Consider the following 19,784-nt stretch of genomic DNA (forward strand, 5'->3'; position numbering starts at 1 on the left):
TGCTTTAGTTTTCATTCCCTCTTTAAAAAGGAAAACATACTTAACTACTGTTCTCTACCCTAACTGTTACTGCTTTAGAGTATAATTCAGGCACTTTATGTATTTGCCTAAGCCCCTTGAAAGTGGTCCTAGTTTTCCATCTATTTTTATAGGACTCTGGACAATTAAGGGCACTTGTGTTGCAGTGGTAGAGGCATCAGAAGGCCATAGACCATCCAAACCTACCAGCCTCCCAGGCTTCCATAGCTAAGAGTTTGCATCACTGTGTTGGCCCTGTTTTCATCTATCATGAAGTTTTTCCAAAGGGCACACAGTTTTGCCACCTTCAGTCCTAGAGGAGCACCTGAATCCTGAATGACAAGGTTCCCTGAAGGTGGGAATTAGTTTAGGTGCCAAGTAGATCCCTGTGTGACTATTTGATCCTCAGCAATCAGTCTGGAAAATTCTAAGGCTGCCCGCAGATGAGAAGCAGGAGGTCTTCATAGCCCTTGCCAAGTCCCCTCATCCCTGCTTCTCTGCAAAGGTCCTGGAGTATTTACTGCTAAGGGTTGCGCTGGGTCCTAGCAGTGAAAGGAACAAGCCATGGTGCTTGCCCTTTTGGAGTCTAGTGGAGGAGGCGGACGTCTAAACAAAGGCAGTAGAGAAATTAAGTGTATAATGGAGGTAGATCCCTATTACTGTGGGGGCACAAGGAAGGGAGTGGGCATTTCTGTTTAGGGAGTCAAGGGAGGCTTCACAAAGGAACCAATAGTTAAACTGAGTCTTGTCAGTTGATTCACAAGTCAGTTGATGTGAACTCCTTTTGTGAGTTGTCTGCGAGGATTTCATAGACAAGACAGGGGCAAATGTGTCATGTAGATGGAGCAATACATACAGTGCTTCAAAGGCATGAAACTATGTACTACAACTGGGTTCAACCCTTTCCTCAGAGATCTAATTCTTTTTAATGACTTTTAAGTTGTATGGATGTTTACTATTTACCATTCCCCTACTCATAGAAATATGTCTTATTTAATGCCTTTGATAGCTGGGTGCGGTGGCTCATACCTGTAATCCCTGCACTTTGGGAGGCCGAGGTGGGTAGATCATGAGGTCAAGAGATTGAGACCATCCTGGCCTATATGGTGAAACCCCGTCTCTACCAAAAATGCAAAAATTAGCCGGGCGTGGTGGCAGGCACCTGTAGTCCCAGCTACTCGGGAAGCTGAGGCAGGAGAATCGCTTGAACCCCGGAGGCCAAGGTTGCGGTGAGCCGAGATCACGCCACTGCACTCCAGCCTGGGCGACAGAGCAAGACTCTGTCTGAAAAAAAAACAAAAACAAAAAACAAACAAAAACGGCTGGGCGCGGTGGCTCATGCCTGTAATCCCAGCACTTTGGGTGGCTGAGGAGGGCAGATCACAAGGTCAGGAGATCAAGATCATCCTGGCTAATACGGTGAAACCCCATCTCTACTAAAAATACAAAAAATTAGCTGGGTGTGATGGCGGGCACCTGTAGTCCCAGCTACTTGGGAGGCTGAGGCAGGAGAATCGCTTGAACCCGGGAGGCGGAGGTTGCAGTGAGGGGAGATCATGCCACTGCACTTCAGCCCGAGTGAGACTCCATCACAAAAAAAAAAAAAAAAAAAAAAGGTGGTGTACCAAGGAATATCTTTGGAAATCCCCGTGAACATGTGCAAAGGAATCTGTAGGTTACATTTCTAAACGCTGAGTCAGAGCATCTCAGCAGTTAAAATTGTGATTGCCCTCAGAAGAAAATGCACCAATTTACCCTCCTTCCAGTGATGGCTAACTTTGTGGAATTGGACGTTTTAAAAATTTTTGACACCTGAAGCTAGGAGTCTGAAAACTTTTTCTGTAAAGGGCCAGATATGAATATTTTAGGCTTCGCAGGCCATCTCTGTCCCAGCTGCTCACCTCTGCCTTTGTAGAATGAAAGGAGCCATAGCCAACAGGTAAACAAACGAGGGTGACTGTTCCAATAAAACTGTACTTAGGAGCCTTGAAATCTGGATTTCATATAATTTCTACCTATTACAAAATAGTAATCTTATTTTGATTTTCTTCAACCATTTAAAAATGCAAAACCGTTCTTAGATTGCTGTCTGCACAAAAACAGGCAATGGACTAGAATTGACTCGCTGACCATAGTCATGCCAGCTCCTGATCTACCCCCAAAATGTTATCTAATGGTTTCAGTGATTTAGTTATGAATTATTAAGCATCTTTCGTACATTTATTGACCAGTTATATTTTTTCTGTGAGCAGCCTTTCATCCCTTTTGTCCATGTTTTTGTTTTTTTTAATTTTTTAATCGAAAACACTGGATAGTCTGAGACTCTGTATAGTATAAAAATGTGTTCCCTATCATATGTATTGAAAATATTTTCCTCTCACTTGTTATTTATGTCTTGATTTTATTTATTTATTTTTGCTGTTGTACAGAAAGTAAACATTTATGAAATCAAATTTATTATATTTTCTTTACGGCTTTCAGATTGAAACCACTATTGCAAAATTTTTTTTTTTTTGAGACAGAGTCTTGTTCTGTTGCCCAGGCAGAGTGCAGTGGCGCGATCTTGGCTCATTGCAACCTCTGCCTCCCGGGTTCAAGCGATTCTTCTGCCTCAGTCTCCTGAGTAGCTGGGACTACAGGCACGTGCCACCACGCCTGGCTAATTTCTTGTATTTTTAGTAGAGACGGGGTTTCACCATGTTAGCCAGGATGGTCTCGATCTCCTGACCTTGTGATACACCCTCCTCGGCCTCCCAAAGTGCTGGGATTACAGGTGTGAGCCACTGTGCCTGGCCACCACTGCCAAATTATAACTGAGACAGTGAAAGAGATCTGACCTAATCAACGCCATCTTGCTTCTTCTACCCTCCAAGCTGTCCTTGTTCATTCTGGTGTGGGCTGAACTAACTGTGGGAAGAACTTAGTTTATAGTTTATTTATTTTTTTCTGAGTTGGAGTCTTACTCCATTGCCTAGGCTGGAGTGCACTGGTACGATCTCAGCTCACTGCAACCTCTGCATCCTGGGTTCAAGGGATTCGCCTGCTTCAGCCTCCCAAGTAGCTGGGATTACAGGCGCATGCCACCATTCCTGGTTAATTTTGTATTTTTAATAAAGACAGGGGTTTCCAAACACCGCATGTACTCACTCATAGGTGGGAATTGAACAATGAGATCATTTGGACACGGGAAGGGGAACATCACACACCGCGGCCTGCTGTGGGGTGGGGGTAGGGAGGAGGGATAGCATTAGGAGATATACCTAATGTAAATGACGAGTTAATGGGTGCAGCACACCAACATGGCACATGTATACATATGTAACAAACCTGCACGTTGTGCACATGTACCCTAGAACATAATGTATAAAAAAAAAAAAAAAAAAAAAAAAGACAGGGGTTTCACCACGTTAGCCAGGCTTGTCTTGAACTCTTGACCTCAAGTGATCTACCTGCCTCAGCCTCCCAAAGTGATGGGATTACAGGCATGAGCCACCACACCTGGCCTGAAATCATCTTATTTTCTTTCAACACTTTTATAGTTTTATCTTTTAGGTTTCTATTTTTAAAATTTATTAATTAACAAATAATTGTCCACATTATGGGGTACGATGTGATGTATTAATCTCTGTATACATTATAGAAAGATTCAGTCAAGCTAAGCTATCATATTACCAAATTACCATTTCTTGTGTGGTGAGAGCATTTCTATTTTTAATGCTACTTTAGAATTTATTTTTGTGTGTGATGGTGCAAATGAGGGATCTGATTATTTTCTCCAAAATATAGCCATTACCTTAATATTGTTTATTGAAAAATGTTAATTTCTCATTGCTTTGGAATGCCACTTTTACCATATGCCGAATTTCTGTATTTAGAATTGATTCTGGGTTTTCTAGCCTCTTCCAGGGATTTCTTTATTTTCTGTCCCAGTGCCAAATTGTATTCATCACTGTAGCTTTGTACTATATGTTGATATTTAGTCGGACAAGTCTGTTGTTACTTTTCAGATTTTTCTTGACACAGTAACTTTACAAGATAAACTTAGAATTAGGCTTTTTGCTTGTTTGTTTGCTTTTTCTTTTTTTCCCTTTGTTTGTTAGAATTAGCCTTTTAATTTTTAAAATTTACTTGGGACTTTATTATGACACATTGATAGATAATGGAGCAGATTGAAAGCTTTAAAATATTTCCTCTTATCGAGGAACATTGTATGTTCCTTCATTTAATTCAGGTTTTGTTTGTTTGTTTGTTTGTTTGTTTTGAGACAGAGTCTTGCTCTGTTGCCCAGGCTGGAGTACAGTGGTGCGATCTTGGCTCACTGCAACCTCCACCTCCTGGGTTCAAGTGATTCTCCTGCTTCAGTCTCCTGAGTAGCTGGGATTACAGGCGTGCACCATCACAGCCGGCTAGCTTTTGTTTTTGTATTTTTAGTAGAGACGGGGTTTCCCCATGTTGGCCAGGCTGGTCTTGAACTCCCAACCTTAGGTGATCCACCCGCCTTGGCCTCCCAAAGTGCTGGGATTACAGGTGTGAGCCACCGCACCCGGATTTTTTTTGTTGTTTTTTATTTTTTGGTTTTTTTTTGAGACAGTGTCTCGCTTTGTCGCCCAGGCTAGAGTGCAGTGGCATGATCTCAGCTCACTGCAACTTTTGCCTCCCAGGTTCAAGCGGTTGTCCTTCCTCACCCTCTCAAATAGCTGGGATAAAAGGAGCCTGCCACCACACCTAATTTTTGCGTTTTTAGTAGAGGCAGCGTTTTGCCATGTTGGCCAGGCTGGTCTTGAACTCCTGACCTCAGGTGATCTACCCACCTCAGCTGGCAAGTGGATTATAGGCATGAGCCACCACACCCGACAAGTTCAAGTTTTTAAAAAAATGTCCTAAAACAATATTTTAGAGCTTTATTCACATAGTACTTTACTTTTTTAGTAAGATCGTGGATTATTTTATGGTTCTGTGGTATTTTGAATTTTTTGTATTTTGTAGTATTTTATAGTTTTGTTATTATGAATGGGTACTTTTTCATGTATTTTCTAACTAGGTAACAATCTGAACAAAATGAATTCCTGACATTAATGTTACTGCTTCTGTCACCTCACTCAAGCATATTACTTGCTTTAGGTTTTTATTAGCTGCTCTTTATCTGATTCTATGGCTTTATGTTAAAGTTAGAAATAACAGGATGTTTGCTATCACTGGCAACATTCAACATAGTTCTACAGAAATTAGACAAAACAATAAAAAGATAATTTGAGAGGTACACATTAATAGTAGAAAATAACTTAAATATTTTTAACAGCTGATAATTGTCTATCTGGAAAACCCACAACAAGCAACTAAAAACCGATTGGAACTAACAGAGATCTTTAAAGCAGCAAGAAACAAGATCAACACTAAAAACCAACAGCTTTCTGTCAATAGCCATAATTCATTCTCTTCCATACTATTGCTAATAGCCAAGTCCAACCCTTTTTATCTTTTACATGGCTATTTAAATAATCTTCTGCAAGGAATACTTCTTTTCATGCTATGACCCTACAAGTCATTCTTTACCCAGCAGGCAGAGCATATCTCAAGTATAATTAGACTCCAAGACTTAAAACTACTCAATGGTCCCTGACTACATTTATATTTCTCTTTTAGCTTTCTATAACATCCTGTTCTTTTTCTTAATAGCACCCATCATAATTTGCAAACATACATGTTTTTGTGTGTTTATTGAATATCTACCTGTAGAATAAATGTTGTATAAAGGCAGGAAAAACAACATTTTTGTTACTACCATATATACTTAGAGTATAGTAGTGAATTTAGTAAGTCTTTGCTGAATACATTGATCAAATCTACTAGGTTTTGTTTGTTTGTTTGTTTGTTTGTTTTGAGTCAGAGTCTTGCTCTGTTGCCCAGGCTGGGATGCAATGGCGCGATCTCAGCTCACTGCAACCTCCACCTCTCAGGTTCAAGTGATTCTCATGCGTCAGCCTCCCAAGTAGCTGGGATTACAGGTGCCTGCCACCATGCCTGGCTAATGTTTGTATTTTTAGTAGAGATGGGGTTTCACCATGTTGGCCAGGCTGGTCTTGAATTCCTAACCTCAGGTGATCTGCCCGCCTCAGCCTCCCAAAGTGCTGGGATTACAGGCGTAAGCCACTGCACCTGGCCATATTTACATCTTGTTTTCAGGTGTTTCTCCTTGTAGAGTTTTTTTTTTTTTTTTTTTTTGAGACGGACTCTCGCATTGTCGCCCGGGCTGGAATGCAATGTCGCGATCTCGACTCACTGCAACCTCCGCCTCCCAGGTTCAAGCAAGTCTCCTGCCTCAGCCTCCTGAGTAGCTGGGATTACAGGTACCTGTCACCATGCCTGGCTAATTTTTTGTATTTTTAGTAGAGTTGGAGTTTCACTATGTTGGCCAGGTTGGTCTCAAACTCCTGACCTCATGATCTGCCCACCTAGGCCTCCCAAAGTGCTGGGATTACAGGTGTGAGCCACCGTGCCTGGCTAGGGTTTTTTTTAGTGATTGCTCTAAGTATTAAATTATATATTCATAAACTATCATAGTCTACTACCGTTGTTTTTTACAAGTTGAGTGAGTCATAGAAACTTTACCTCCTTTTACATCTCTTTATCCTCCCCAGCTTATAATATAAATTGTCTTAAATATTTTATTTATATAATTTAGAATATTAGATAATATAATTTTTGCTTTTTTGTCACATATAATTTAGAAAACTCCAGAGGACAAGGCAGGCTTATTTTTAAAAATTTTTTTGAGATGTAGTTTCACTATTGTTGCCCAGGGTGGAGTGCAGTGGTGTGATCTCGGCTCACAGCAACCTCCACCTCCCAGGTTCAAGTGATTCTCCTGCCTCAACCTCCCCAGTAACTGGGATTACAGGCGTGCAGCACCACGCCCGGCTAATTTTGTATTTTAAGTAGAGACGGGGTTTCTCTTTTTTGGTCAGGCTAGTCTCGAACTCCCGACCGCAGGTGATCCGCCCGCCTCGGCCTCCCAAAGTGCTGGGATTATAGGCATGAGCCACTGCGCCCAACCAAGGAAGGTTTATTATATTTACACAAGTTTTTGTTTATCATGTTCTTCGTTCCTGATGTTCCAGGGTTCTTTTTTTATTTAGAGAAATTCCTTTAGCCATTCTTTAGGGTAGATTTCCTGGTGTGAAGTTAAAATTTTTCTTCATCTGTGATTGTTGTTATTTTTCTCATATTCCTGAAAGATCCTTTACTGGATGGGATTCTGGGTTGATAGTTCTTTTCTTTAAGCACTTGCAAAATAGTGTGCCACTTCCTGTGGTCTCCATGTTTTCTAGCAAAAATTTTGCTGTCATTTGAACTGTTTTTCCTCTATAGGTAAAGTATTTTTCTTTGGTTACTGTCAAGGTTGTTTTTTTTTTTTCTTTGTAGTTTTCAGAAGTTTGATTATGGTATGTTTTGGCATGGTGGGGTTTTTGTTGTTGTTTTTTTTTTTTTTTTTGAGACGGAGTCTGACTCTGTTGCCCAGGCTATAGAGTGCAGTGGTGCAATCTGGGCTCATTGCAACCTCCACCTCCTGGGCTCAAGCATTCTCCTGCCTCAGCCTCCGGAGTAGCTGGGACTATAGGCAAGCACTGCCACACCTGGCTTACTTTTGTATTTTTAGTAGAGACGGGGGTTTCACCGTTTTGGCCAGGCTGGTCTTGAACTCCTGACCTCAGGTGATACACCCACCTTGTCCTCCAAAAGCTCTGGGATTACAGGCATGAGCCACCGTGCCCAGCCTGGGCCTGACTTTTTTTTTTTTTTTTTTTTTCCATCCTTTTGTGGGTTTGCTCTCCTTGAATCTAGCTTTGTGTTTCTTACCAAATTTGGAAAGTGTTCAGCCGTTATTTCTTTGAGTCGTTTTTCTACCCTGCCTTTGTTCTCTTCTCTTTCTGGGATTCTGATGTGAAGAATATTAGATATTCTGTTATAGTCCTTCAGGTTTCTGAGGCTCTGCTCACTTTTTTTCCCAGCCTCTTTTCTCTGTGTTGTTCAGATGGTATGAGATCTATTATTCTGTCTTCCATATAACTGATTCTTTCTCTTTCTCCTCCATTCTGCTGTTTAAGCCCCTCTACTGAGCATTTTATTTCAGTTATTGTATTTAATAGTTCCAAATTGTCCATCTGTTTTTTTTATTGTTGTTATTTTTGGCTGAGACCTCTGTTTCTTTGCTGAGCCTTCTATTAGTACATTTGTTTCAAACATGTTCATAGTTATTTGAAGTATTTTTATCATGGCTGCTTCAAAATCTTTACTAGATAATAACATCTCTATAATCTTGATGTTGACATTCATTGATTGTCTTTGGTTCTAGGTATAGTCATGTGTACTTAACAGCAGGGATGTGTTCTGAGAGATGTATTGTTAGGCGAGTTCATTGTGCAAACATCAGATTGTATTTACACAAACCTAGCTGGTAGAACCTACTACAAAACTAGGCTATATGATAGAGCCTATTGCTCCTAGGCTGCAAACCTATACAGCAGGTTACTGTAGTGAATACTGTAGACAATTGTAACACAATGGTAAGGGTTTTGTGTTTTGTTTTTCTGAGATGGAGTCTCCCTCTGTTGCCCAGGCTGGAGCGCAGTGGCAGGATCTCGGCTTTCTGCAGCCTCCACCTCCTGGGTTACAGTGATTTTCCTGCCTCAATCTCCCGGGTAGCTGGAATTACAGGCCCGTGCCACCACACCAAGCCAATTTTTGTATTTTCAGGAGAGATGGGGTTTCACCATGTTGGCCAGGCTGGTCTTGAACTCCTGACCTCAGGTAATCTGCCCACCTTGGCCTCCCAAAGTGCTGGGATTACAGGCATGAGCTACTGCGCCTGGCCAATGGTAAGTATTTGAATGTCTAAACATAATTAAGCATAGAAAAGGGACACTGAAAATATGGTTTTATAATCTTACCATACTCACATCATAAATGTGGTCTCTCATTGACCAAAAACAGTTATGTGGCATATGACTGTATATTGGGTGATTTCTATTGAATTCTGGACACATTTGTATGTTAGCAGACTCTGGCTCTTAATTTTTTAAAACAGTCTCTGCCAGGTGTGGTGACTCACGCCTGTAATCCCACCACTGTGGGAGCCCGAGGCCAGCAGATCACAAAGTCAGGAGATCAAGACCATCCTGGCTAACCCAGTGAAACCCCACCTCTAGTAAAAACACAAAAAATTAGCCAGGTGTGGTGGCGGGCTCCTGTAGTCCCAGCTACTCCAGAGCCTAAGGAAAATGGAATGGTGTGAACCCAGTGCAGAGCCCACAGTGAACCAATACCGTGCCACTGCACTCCAGCCTGGGGAACAGAGCCGCGTTCCATCTCAAAAGAAAAAAAAAAAAAAAAGAAAAAAAAGAAAAAGTGTCTGCCAGTTTGGAGTGCAGTGGTGTCATCTCGGCACACTGCAACCTCCGCCTCCTGGGTTCAAGCGATTCTCGTGACTCAGCCTCCCAAGTAACTGCAATTACAGGTGTACACCACCACACCTGATTTTTTTATTTTTAGTAAAGACGAGGTTTCAGTGTGTTTACCAGGCTGAGTTTTGAACCGACCTCAAATGATCCACCTGCCTCAGCCTCCCAAAGTGCTGGGATAACACACAAGACCAGCCTCTGGTTCTTATTTTTACCTTTTAGCAGATTTTCTCCGACATTGTTGGGGAAAAGCAGCAGGATGCTACTGCCGGATAGAAGTAGGTGACTTTTGGCAATACATTGTGTCCAAAATTAGTGGGCTCTAACCTCACTTAACAGACTGAAGCTGCAGACCCTCACAGTAACTGTTACAGTTCTTAAACATGGTATGTTTAGAATTTGTTCCATTCAGACAGTCAAAGCTTTACTGGAGCATTTCCCTTCCGATAAGTTTGTGACCTCACCAACAAAAGCAAACCTGCAAACCTTCAGTGAGTGTAACACTGTAACAGCTCTTACAAGTTGCACATCTACGGTCGCTCCTCCTGGAGGATTCACGGTCTTACTAACTTCCAAAAAAGAACTGCATACCTTCTGCAGTTACTACCACGGCTCTTAAACGCAAGTTTAAAGACAACATAAACCAACTTAGCAGCCCCAATAATTGTCCTACAGAGTAAAAAAACAACACTCCCACGGTATAGAAGCTAATCCCAACAAGTTACCTCTACTGGCCCCTGCGGCCTGCTTTTATTCCCTTATCTGACCCCACCCACATCCTGCTGATTGGTCTATTTTACAGAGAGCTGATTGGTCCATTTTACAGAGCACTGATTGGCCCGTTTTGACAGAGTGCTGATTGGTGTGTTTACAATCCTTGAGCTAGACACAGTGCTACACAGAAAAGTTCTCAAGCCCCCACTAGGTTAGCTAGATAGAGTACCAATTGGTGCATTTACAAGCCTTGAGTTAGAGAGTACTGATTGGTGTATTTACAAACCTTGAGCTAGACAGAGTACTGATTGGTGTATTTACAAACCCTGAGCTAGACAGAGTGCTGATTGGTGCGTTTACAATCCTTTAGAACTAGACATAAAGGTTTTCCAAGTCTCCACTAGACTCAGGAGCTCAGCTGGCTTCATCTAGTAGACTCAGCCCAGCTAAGCCAATCCCCAGCCGCGCGTACACTTCTCAACCTTTGGGTTGTCGATAAGACTGGGCGCCGCGAAACCGGGGGCAGCACCCATCTGGGAGCCTCGGGCTGCGCAGGAGCCCACCGTGGAGGAGAGGCTCAGACATGGCGGGCTGCAGGTCCCAAGCCTTGCCCTACGGGGAGGCGGCTAAGGCTCGGAGAGAATACGAGCGCGGCGCATGCGGGCCGGCAGTGCTGAAAGACCGAAGCAACATCCGCAGCTGCTGGCCCGGGTGCTAGGCCCCGTCACAACCTTGGGCCTGTGGCGCCGGCCGCTCCGTGTGCGGGACCCGGCAAGCCCGCGCCCGCCGGAACTCGCGGTGGTCCGCGAGCGCCGCGCTCAGCCCCGGTTTCTGCCCGCACGTCTTTGTCCACACTTCCCCGCAAGCAAAGGGAGGTGGCTTCGGCCTCGGCCAGCCCAGAGAGGGGCTCCCACGGTGCCGTGGCGGGCTGAAGGCCTCCTCGAGCGCTGCGGAGGGGTGACAGTGTGCTAACCAGCCCTCACTCTCAGCGCCTCCTCAGCCTCGGCGTCCACTCTGGCGGCGCTTAAGGAGCCCTTCAGCCCGCCACGGCACTGTGGGAGTTCCCTCTCTCTGCTTACGGGAAGGTGTGCAGGGAGAGCGCAGACGAGAATCGGGGCTGCGCGCGGCGCTCGCGGGCCAGCGTGAATTCCGGCGGGCGCGGGCTCGGCGGGCCCCGTACACTGAGCAGCCGGCCGGCACCGCCGGCCTAGGGCAGTAAAGGGGCTTAGTACCCGGGCCAGCAGCTGTGGCGGTTGCACCGGGTCCCTCAGCAATGCCCGCCCGCCGGCACCGCCGTCAAATTCTCGCCGGGCCTTAGCCTTCTTCCCGCAAGGCAAGGCTTGGGACCTGCAGCCCGCCATGTCTGAGCTCCTCTGCCGTGGGCTCCCTCGCGGCCTGAGCCTCCCCGAAGGGCGCCGCCCCCTGCTTCCTGGTGCCCAGCCCCATCGACAGCCCAAAGGCTGAGGAGTGCAGGCGCGCCTCGGGACTGGCGGACAGCTCCGCCTACAGACCCCGTGCAGAACCCACTGGGTGAAGCCAGCTGGGCTCCTGAAGCGGATGAGGAGTTGGAGAACTTTTATATCTAGCCGGAGGATCGTATGTGCACCAATCAGCACTCTGTGTCTAGCTCAGGGTTTGTAAATACACCAATCAGTACTGTGTATCTAGCTAACCTAGTGGAGACTTGGAGAACTAGCACTCTGTAACTCTGTGTCTAGCTCAAGGATTGTAAATACACCAATCAGCACTCTGTGTCTAGCTCAGGGTTTGTGAATAGGCCAATTGGTACTCTGTATCTAGCTAACTCTGTATTTAGCTAATTAGCACTCTGTGGCTCTGTCTAGCTCAAGGATTGTAAACGCACCTATCAGCACCTGGTCAAAATGGACCAATCAGCTCTCTGTAAAATGGACCAATCAGCGCTCTGTAAAATAGACCAATCAGCAGGATGTGGGTGGGGTGAGATAAGGGAATAAAAGCAGGCTGCCGGAACAAGCTGGTGTTTTTTGTTGTTGTTTGTAAAGCATTTGGTTGTTGCTTATTCTTTCCGTCCATGTTTCTTTTATGAGTTGTAGCACTTATTGTGAAGGTCTGCAGCTCCACTTCTGAAGCCATTAAGACCGCATATCCATGGGAAAAAATGAACAACTCAAGATGTGCTGTGTTTAGGAGCTATAAGTTTCACCACGAAGGTTTGGCAGGTTTGCTTCTGACAGCAAGACTATGAAACCCACCAGGAGGAAGAAGATTGAAATACATCTGAATGTCTGGAGGAACAAACTGAGCACACCCTTTTTTTAAGAACTGTAATGCTTACTGTATCTGTGGCTTCATTCTTGCAGTGAGTGAAATAAAGAACCCACTGATTCTGGACACTGCTAGAGTTCTAGAGTGGTTGTTGAGGGTGAAGCCGATTCAGGACGCTGCAGGAGTGGATGTTGTGCTCCTTGTGTGGTTCTTAGGCTACAAAGAGTAGGAATTTTATTGCACATTTTATTTGGTCCATGTGTGGCCATTATGGTAATTATTTTTTTTTCTGAGAGGGAGTTTAGCTTTTAGTTGTGCAGTGGTGTGATATTGGTTCACTGCAACTTCTGTCTCTTGGGTTCAAGTGATTCTTGCCTCAGCCTCCTGAATAGTTGGGATTACAAGTGCCCACTACCACGCCCAGCTAATTTGTGTTTTTAGTAGAGACGGGGTTTCACCATGTTGGTCTGGCTGGCTGTGAATGCCTATCAGGTGATCCACTCGCCGCGACCTCCCAAAGTGCTGGGATTACAAACATGGGCCACAGCGTGTGAGCAGCCACTTTTGCACGTTTTCACTTTTTTTTTTTTTTTTTTTTTTGGCATTGTCTTGCTCTGTTGCTCAGGCTGGAGTGTAGTGGTGTGATCTTGGCTCAACTGCAACTTCTGCCTCCCAAGTTCAAGCCATTCTCCTGCCTTTAGCCTCCCAAGTAGCTGGGATTATAGGCGCCTGCCACCACACCCAGCAAATTTTTTGTATTTTCAGTAGAGCTGGGGTTTCACCATGTTGAAGTCTTGAATTCCTGACGTTAGGTGATCCACCTGCCTCAGCCTCCCAAAGTGCTGGGATTACAGGTGTGAACCACCGTGCCTCGTTAGTTTTCACATTTAAGTCTGGGATATATAAGGGAAACAATTTTAGGGAACTTACCATGTCATTCCTGAGTCCCAAGGTCCCTGACTCATCACCCTTTTCTCCACCTTTCAGTGCCTTCTTATGTGTCATCTGTATATGATGTGTCCAGAGTTTTTAGTTGCACTTGGTGAGCCGGGAAAGTACGTCTACTCTGTCATCCCAGAGAAGCAAGTTTCTGAATGATTTTTTAGATGGAATTAAAAATGGATACAAATGTAATTCCTGTTACGCCATTCTCCCTAGAATTAATGTAGGATCACCTTAAGGCAGTTACTTGAGGCTGGGTGCGGTGGCTCATGCCTATAATCCCAGCACTTTGGGAGGCAGAGGCAGCAGATCCCCTGAGGTCAGGAATTCAAGATCAGCCTGGTCGACTTGGTGAAACCCGGTGTCTACTAAAGATAAAAAAAAAAAACAAAAAAAAACTAGCCAGGTGTGGTCGCTGGCACCTGTAATCCCAGCTACCTGGGAGGCTGAAGCAGGAGCATCGCTTGAACCTGGGAGGCGGAGGGTGCAGTGGGCCAAGATGATGCCACTGCACTCCAGCCTGGGTGAGAGAGTGAGACTCTGTCTCAAAAATAAATAAGCGACTTGATGAAGCTTCCATGTGTTTAATTCTAGTCAGTTCCTAGGGAATGCATATTACAGCAAGGTTGAGTATAATGCAGGTATTCCTGAGAGGTGAAGCCCGCTGGGCAGGGACTTGGAGAACTTTTCTGTCTAGCTAAAGGATTGTAAACTCACCAATCAGCACTCTGTGTCTAGCTAAAGGTTTGTAAACGCACCAATCAGCACTCTAAATTGGACCAGTCAGCAGGATGTGGGTGGGGCCAAATAAAGGAATAGAAAGCAGGCCACCCGAGCTAGTAATCCCCCCAGATTTGTACCTTTTCTCGCTCTTTTGGGTGGGTATTTATGAGCTGTAGTACTCACTGCGAAGGTCTGCAGCTTCATTCCGGAAGCCAGTGAGACCAGGAGCCCACTGGGAGAACAATAATTCTGGACGCCTGGCCTTTATGTGCTGTAGTGCTTACTGCTAAGGTCTACGCCTTCGTTCCTGAAGCCAGCGGGATCACGAACCCACCAGGAGGGATGAACAACTCCGGGCGCGCTGCCTTTAAGAGCTGTAACACTCACAGCAAAGGCCTACGACTTCACTCCTGAGGCCAGTGAGACCACTGAACCCCGCAGAAGGGAGAAACTCCGGACACGTCTGAACATCTGAAGGAGCAGACTCCGTACACACCATCTTTAAGAACTAACACTGACAGCGAGGGTTGGTGGCTTCATTAAGTCGGTGAGACCAAAAACCCCCTGGAAGGAACCAATTCCGGACCCATTCCCATCAAATGTTTAAAATTCTTGGTGGGGACCGGGAGCTGTGGCTTACCCTGTAATCCCAGTACTTTGAGAGGCCGAGGTAGGTGGAGCACAAGGTCAGGAGTTGGAGAACAGCCTGGCCAACGTGGTGAAACCCCTGTCTACTAAAAATACAAAAATTAGTAGGGTATTGTGGCATGTTCCTGTAATCCCAGCTGTGCCTCCTCGCCTCAACGCGGGAGGCAGAGGTTGCCGTGAGCTGCAGCCTGGGCGACAGAGCAACACTCTCAAAATAAAATTCTTTGTGCGAAGTTTAACTGAAAGGCTGAAACTGGCTGTTTAAGTCTGTTTTAAGACACTGGGTCTCTGTCACCCTGTGTAGTGACACGATTACAGCTCCCTGTAGCCTTGAACTTCTGGGCTCAAGCAATTCTTCTGCCTCAGCCTCTTAAGTAGCTATGAGTACAGGCATCCACCCCCACACCCAGCTAGTATTTTTTTGTAGAGACCAGGTCTCACCATGTTGGTCAGGCTGGTCTCGAACTCCTGACCTCAAGTGATCTGCCTGCCTTGGCCTCCCAAAATGTTGAGATTGCAGGCGTGAGCCACTGCGCCCAGCCAGAGGGTGTTTTTTTAATATGGCATTTGAAAAGAAAGTTGGAAAATACATTGGTTTCTGAGAGTATTCAATACTATTAAAGAAGATTAATATGTTTGTGACATAGGGGAAAGCTTTTCAGTACGAGTTAAGTATAGATAAATCTTAAAGTTTTTAAAACATAGGCAGATCTTAGAAGATGTGTTAGGTAGTAAGTAAATAGAACATGTGTTAAACAGAAAGGAATAAAGTCCAGGATACCTAACATTCCTAGCCACCAAGTATACATGAGACACCTGAGCATGAAATATTTGATACGTTAAATGTCCAAGAGGCACTAAATACAGGGCGCGGAATATACATAAGCATGAAATAGTCATGAGGTCCTAAATAACGTTATTCACCTCTGTCCCCAAGTGTCCTCTGTCCAAGAAACACAGTAAAACCCATGGTTGCTCCACAGGCCAACAGCCAACGCTCGACTCTTTGCCAGGCTTGCTTGTATCTGCATCTCGGACAGAGCAAGTGTGTGTCATTGGCGCAGGGCACCTTGCTTCTGAGTCTCCTTGCTCAAACCTCTTGTCTTCAGCACCACCATCCACAGAAAAGTTGATGTCACAGAGAGGGGTGGGAGGCTGGGGCAGGTGGGGGATGGTAGCCCCTTAAACATTGTATGAGGCAGGCTTTAGGTAGCGGGCATTTTCCACCAGATTTGCACCCTCTCAACAGCATTTACTTATCCCACCACTTTCCTCTTGCTTTTCACTGTTTCTTTAAATTGATTTAAATAAGAGATTCCAGCATTTTAATTTGATCTGTGAGCCTTTCTGCTCACTGATCTCTGAGAAGGTAGTATACCTGGAGGCCATTGCATTTCCCACATGACAATTCAAATCAAAATATGGAATCCTTTTGGGGAGGTCAGGTTGATAGCTTCCCTTTTCCTCCTGGGAATGGATATTCTGCATATTGTTTTAGTCCTCCACGTGTTGAATGATCAACTTTGCTATTTATGTAGACCAGGTTTTCATCACACATACACTACTTCCTGATACAATTCCCCATATGTAAGCATTCACCTCCACCTTCCCTTGCTCCACTGTTTCTCTGTAGTGAGTGCTCACCATGTGTGCCAGGTGCTATCCTAGATTCTGGGGGCTAGAAGGAAAAACACAATCCCTTCCGAAATACATAGCTTTGGGAAATAAATTAACATATTAAATGCAATGGCCTGGGGCAGTCATGGGCAGCTTGACTGATAACTCCAGTGAAATGTTGAGTTTTTGAATGACACAGGGTACATGATGTTAACTCAAATTTTCTTTTTCTTTTTTCTTTGAAATGGAGTCTCCCTCTGTCACCCAGGCTGGAGTGCAGTGGTGTGATCTCGGCTTACTGCAACCTCTGCCTCCTAGGTTCAAGCGATTCTTCCTTCTCAGCCTACTGAGTAGCTGGGATTGCAGGCGTGCACCACCACACCCGGCCTTTTTTTTTTTTTTTTTGTATTGTTAGTAGAGACAGCGTTTCACCATGTTGGCCAGGCTGGTCTTGAACTCCTGACCTCAGGTGATCCATGTGCCTCAGCCTCCCAAAGTGATGGGATTACAGGCGTGAGCCACCGCTCACAGGCTGTCTCAGATTTTAAAAGACTCTTCACTGAAAGACACAAATGCAACTCTGGATGTCCTAAGCTTCAACAGAAGGTGTGGGAGTAAGTACGTGAGAAGGACACAGGTGTATCTGGCTGAGGCCAAGATAGGAAGAACCAGACCCAGGGTACATCCAGGGCAATCTGTACATGTGGCCTTTGTTCTCTCTGCCGACCACCCCTCTCATTTCTCATTCCACATCTACTTGTCCATTCAACACATGTTTACTGAGTACTGGTTATGGGCCAGGCACTGTGCTAAATGCTGCATAATTATCACTCCCGTGAAACGAACATGCGAAAAAGGGGGAGGTAGGCTCTACAATGGTTAAGCCAGTTACGGAGCAGGTTAGCAGGGAATTGTCATGGAAGGAAAGAAGCTGTCAGGGGAAATGCAGATGAGTTGAAGTTTTAAATCAGGTGATCAGGGAAGGCCTCTCTGAGAAGTGACATTTGCGTAAAGACAGAAAGGAGGTGAGGGAGTGAACCGGAAGATTGTCTGGGGAGGGGTTCCAGGCAGATGAAGCAGCTGGGAGCAAGGAAGAAATACCAGTGAGGGGGAAAGAGAAGATGCTGATGTCAGGGAGGTGGATGTGTGGGGCTTTGCAAAGCACTGCCTGAGAAAAGGTTGCCACCAGAGGGTTTTGGGGAGAGAAACGGCACAATAAGACTTATAACACAAGCGCTCTGGTCACTGTGTTGAGAACACACTAAGACAGAAAAAAGCCTCTTCACTGCAAGAAACAAATGCAGAGTTAGGACAGCTCTGCCATTTGCTGTGTGACCTTGAACTCTGTGCCTCAGTTTCTTCCATGTGTAAAAGCAGGAGATATTCATAGTCCTCACTGCACAGAGTTGGTATGAAGTGTAAGTTAACATATGTAAAGCGCTTCCAACAGTGGCAGATAATAAGCACTGCATATGCTTTTGCTAATATTTTTATGGCTCCAATAAATATGATCTAGAAGTAGGTGGCAGATGGGGTAGGTTAAGAAAATAAGGCATTTTTAAAAAATGATTTATTTCTTGGGGAAAGAGTTATTGACCTTGCTCTTCAAACAAACCTGTAAAATACTCCCAAAGATGTAGAAATTGGTATTGTAGACACTTGATAGACATGAATTACCTGGGCGGACTGCAACTTGGGATTTTTTACATTTTTGTTCAGGGACCTGTTAATTTGTAAAGTTCAACACATTCAGGCTCCAAAACTGATAAACTAATGCTTAAATTGAAGCTCAATTCCCTTTCTTCATGAGCTCTTCTGTTGTGGCAGATGATCTCTACTGCTCTTGCTGTGTGAGTACACACCTGTGTGTACCTGTGTCTACCAGACACAATTCTTCCTCAAAGCCTCTTTGTGGGAAAAACAAAACAAAACACCCAAACCTACTGATGGGCCTCAGTGACCAAATACTAAAAACTTAACATTCCCTGACATGGTCTTGATCACACCCTTTTGACACATTTGTGTTTCAGGATTCCGATACCTCAGTGGGCCCCCAGTGAAAAGCTATCTCTTAACAACGTTAATACCAGCTAGCAACATTCCCAAACAGAAATCATTGATTGATTTACTCTGGTACTAATTGAAATAGAGCAGAAATCAATTTCTTTAATTTATGACGTTTTGATGGACTTTTCCTACACAGAAGAGCTATGTGTTCTGGTTGAGGAACGACACTACAAGAAGCAGCATATGGTAGAGTTAAGGATGTAGGCTTTGACATTAGACCTTACTTTAAACAATAGCTCTACCAGTGACCAGGACTGTAGGTAATTTTAATTCTCTGAGGTTCAGCCTCTTCAAATATAAGGTGAGGGAAGGGCTCGAGGATCATCGTGGATGATCCTAATTAAGGTTTTAGGCTTGCGCCTGCATAGGGAAGAATGAGTCCCTAAAGCCATTCCCTGCTAGTTAAGACAAGTCTCCTTATTAATTGTTCAGGAAAGTCTTCAATTAAATTGAAGGTCTGGCATACTGCAACTCCTGCAAGTTCTTAATCATTATCAGCTTTGGCTGGTTAGAATCCGCTATAATAAACACGGGCTTCAACTTAGCTCTCTGCAAGGTAGGTGCTGCTGCAAGTGAAAAGTCTGTCTTTAAGAATATGCGCTGTAATTTGCTTTATTCACTGATGATTATATTGATCGGATTTGTCTATGTTGATACTTGTAGGGGATGAAGGAGAGGGAGAAGTCAACGATGACAGCAAATTTTAGTGTAGAGCAACTGAGAGAATGGTGGTGCGGGAAACACAGGGAACAGGAGCGGCTCGGAAGTGGAAATGGAGATAACATCATGCTGTGGACATTCGAAATCCACAGAACTGCGTGGAAATCAGATTTAACTTGCTCTCTCTCCGCCTTTAAGATGCTTCTCAAGTAGCCTCACTCCCTAAAACAAACGGATATTTGGCATTGAGCCATATTATTCTGCAGCCGTCATATTTTCTTGCAGGTAGAAGGCAGGCCCTTCCTGGTGTAAACAAACAAGATCGGGCTAGAGTGACACTCCTCCCTGATGGCCCGCATCTGGTTTATACCCTCTATTTATGGGGTCCTTCAAAATCCAGCCTCAGATGCCCTCCTCCCGCAGCGGTGGCCTCCACCTCCGGCCTGGCCCAGCTTACGTGGTCCAGCTTGTGCAAGACGCAATTCCAGCTCCGGGTTTCCGGCTTTTGGCCACTCAGGATTGGACCTGGGAGTGGAGCTGGTCGGCCGTGCAGGTGCTGGGCCTGGGGACTGAGGAAGCACAGAGATTCCCCGCCCCGTTCCCCGCCTTCGGCCCTCGCGGCGAGGCACCGTCCCACTCCCCGCCCCCGGGATGCCGGGCGCGTGCCGCTATTCGGCAGCTCAAGCCCCG

The 19,784-nt window shown here is 45.0% G+C and overlaps 1 long non-coding RNA gene across 2 annotated transcripts; it reads right to left on the reverse strand.

The window, feature by feature from the left end:
• Nucleotides 1-17,935: 17,935 nt before the first annotated feature.
• Nucleotides 17,936-19,754, reverse strand: LOC116275239. Of its 2 annotated transcripts, none has more exons than XR_004184193.1 (2): nucleotides 19,552-19,754; nucleotides 17,936-19,316 (listed from the first exon to the last, which is right to left on the reverse strand). It is a non-coding gene; the product is annotated as an uncharacterized LOC116275239 (long non-coding RNA). The 2 variants fall into 2 exon arrangements; XR_004184192.1 differs by having other exon boundaries at nucleotides 17,936-19,397; nucleotides 19,552-19,669.
• Nucleotides 19,755-19,784: the final 30 nt, after the last annotated feature.

Source organism: Papio anubis, chromosome 6 (genome assembly GCF_008728515.1).
Source record: "Papio anubis isolate 15944 chromosome 6, Panubis1.0, whole genome shotgun sequence".
Classification (NCBI taxonomy): Eukaryota; Metazoa; Chordata; class Mammalia; order Primates; family Cercopithecidae; genus Papio; species Papio anubis.